The sequence below is a fragment of the Arachis ipaensis genome, chromosome B9 (genome assembly GCF_059453495.1).
Source record: "Arachis ipaensis isolate K30076 ecotype BB chromosome B9, ASM5945349v1, whole genome shotgun sequence".
NCBI classification, from domain to species: Eukaryota; Viridiplantae; Streptophyta; class Magnoliopsida; order Fabales; family Fabaceae; genus Arachis; species Arachis ipaensis.
This window is the reverse complement of record NC_142444.1, coordinates 98,936,171-98,938,300: the sequence shown is the minus strand read 5'-3', so window position 1 is coordinate 98,938,300 and position 2,130 is coordinate 98,936,171. Positions and strand designations below refer to the sequence as shown.

At 44.0% G+C, this 2,130-nt stretch overlaps 1 non-coding gene across 1 annotated transcript; it reads left to right on the top strand.

Moving 5' to 3' along the window:
- Positions 1-1,712: 1,712 nt before the first annotated feature.
- Positions 1,713-1,819, top strand: LOC148545597 (small nucleolar RNA R71). The gene has a single exon (XR_015901633.1). It is a non-coding gene; the product is annotated as a small nucleolar RNA R71 (small nucleolar RNA).
- Positions 1,820-2,130: the final 311 nt, after the last annotated feature.

The following is a 2,130-nucleotide window of genomic DNA, read 5'->3' as shown; positions in this document are numbered from 1 at the left end:
TGTGTTGGTGGTGCCTCAGTGCTTGTTTCCTCTGTCAGCATCCCGTTATGATCATTGCTTAGTTCTTTGTTTTCTTGGTCTATTTCTTGGGAGAGTTTGAAGATATTGAAGCTGAGTTGTTCATCATGGATCCTCAATATTAGCTCCCCTCGCTCCACGTCTATGAGTGCTCTGGCTGTAGCTAGGAATGGTCTTCCCAATATGATTGGGTGAGTGTGACTCTCTTCCATGTCCAAGATGACAAAGTCTGCGGGAAGAAAGTATTTTCCCACTTTTAACAACACGTTTTCCACCACCCCTCTTGCTTGTTTTTGAGTTTTGTCAGCCAGCCTGATGACTACATCTGTGGGTAATATCTCATTGATCTGCAGCCTCTTCACCAGGGATAGAGGCATTAAGTTGATGCTTGCTCCAAATTGCAGAGTGCTCTATCAAACATTGTTTCTCCTATGGCACAGGGGACATGAAAACTCCCTGGATCTTTTCTTTTTGTAGGTAACTGCGTTTGAATGAGGGCACTGCATTCCTTGTTCATCACTATAGTTTGGCCTCCCTTGAGTGAGCTTTTCCTGGGAAGCAACTCCTTCATGTACTTGATGAATGTAGGTATTTGTTGGATAGTCTTGATGAATGGTATTTTCACATGCAGAGATGCAAATAAGTCAAGAAATCTTGAGTATATTCTCCTCTCCACAGGTCCCTTGAGCAGTTGGGGAAAAGGTGCATAGAGTCTCAGCAACTCCTATTTTGAGATTTCTGGTTCTTGGTAATCTTTTTCCACCTCCTCTACTGAGGTATCTTCAGGTTGTTCTGACAGCTTGCTTGGCTTGTCCTCAGTCTCCTTATCACTTATAGTGACCATCTTGCAATCTTCCCATCTTACCTTCTTTGTTTCACCTCTCGGATTCTTCTCTGTGTCACTTGGGAATCCATTTGTGGGTTTGGAAATTTGCTCAGAGAGATATCCTACTTGAGATTCCAACCTCTTGATTGTGTCTCCCTGGTTCTTGAAACTGGCTCGCACTTCCTCATTGAAGACCTTGTTGTCTTGAATCTCCTTGCTTAGGCCTTCAAGTAGATTCTCAATCCTTGAGATTCTTTCATCAAATGATGACAGGTCAGGCTGAGTAGGGTTATTCTGGCCTTGATATGAATGTGGGGAGTTATTATTTTGGGGGTGTTGATATGGTCTAGATGTGAAGTGTTGGGTGGCTGCATTGTTTGGATTTGGGCGTCTTTGATCAAGGCTTTGGTCTTGTTGATTTCCCCACCCAAAGTTTGGGTGATTCCTCCATCTAGGGTTGTAGGTCTTGGAGTATGGATCATGGTTTTGCCTAGGTGAATTCCCAATGTAGTTGGCTTGCTCCTGACTACCCTCTGCTTCTTCATTCACTCCTTCTTGGGTTGTTGATGAAGTGGATACTGCTGCTACTTGGTTCCTCTCCATCTTCTTGGTGAGGTCAGCTAGCTGCTGGGTAATGAGCTTGCTTTGGGCCAGCAGAGCATCTACATTATTTAGCTCTATTACTCCTCTTGTGTTCCCTCTTTCGGAAGCATAGAAGTAGTCGTTCTCTGCTACTATTTCAATGACATCTATGGCTTCCTCAATAGTCTTCTTCTTGTTCAAAGATCCTCTGGATGAATGGTCTACGGCCTTCTTTGACTCGTAAGAGAGCCCTTCATAGAAAATGTGCAGCTGCACCCATTCATTGAACATATCTGGTGGGCACCTCCTTGTTAGGTCTTTAAACCTCTCCCATGCTTCATATAGAGTCTCACCATCTTGTTGCCTGAAAGTTTGGACTTCAGCTCTCAGACTATTGATTCGTTGAGGAGGGTAAAATCTTGCTAAAAATTTGTTCACCACGTCTTCCCAAGTTGTCAAGCTTTCCCTTGGGAAAGATTCCAGCCACTTGGCTGCCTTATCCTTGAGTGAGAATGGAAATAAGAGCAGTCTATAGGCGTCAGGATGAACACCATTAGATTTTACTGTGTCACATATTCTCAGGAAGGTGGTTAAATGTTGATTTGGGTCCTCTTGGACACTCCCCCCGAACGAACAGTTGTTCTGCACAAGGGTGATGAGCTGTGGCTTCAGTTCAAAATTGTTGGCATGGATGGTTGGCTTTT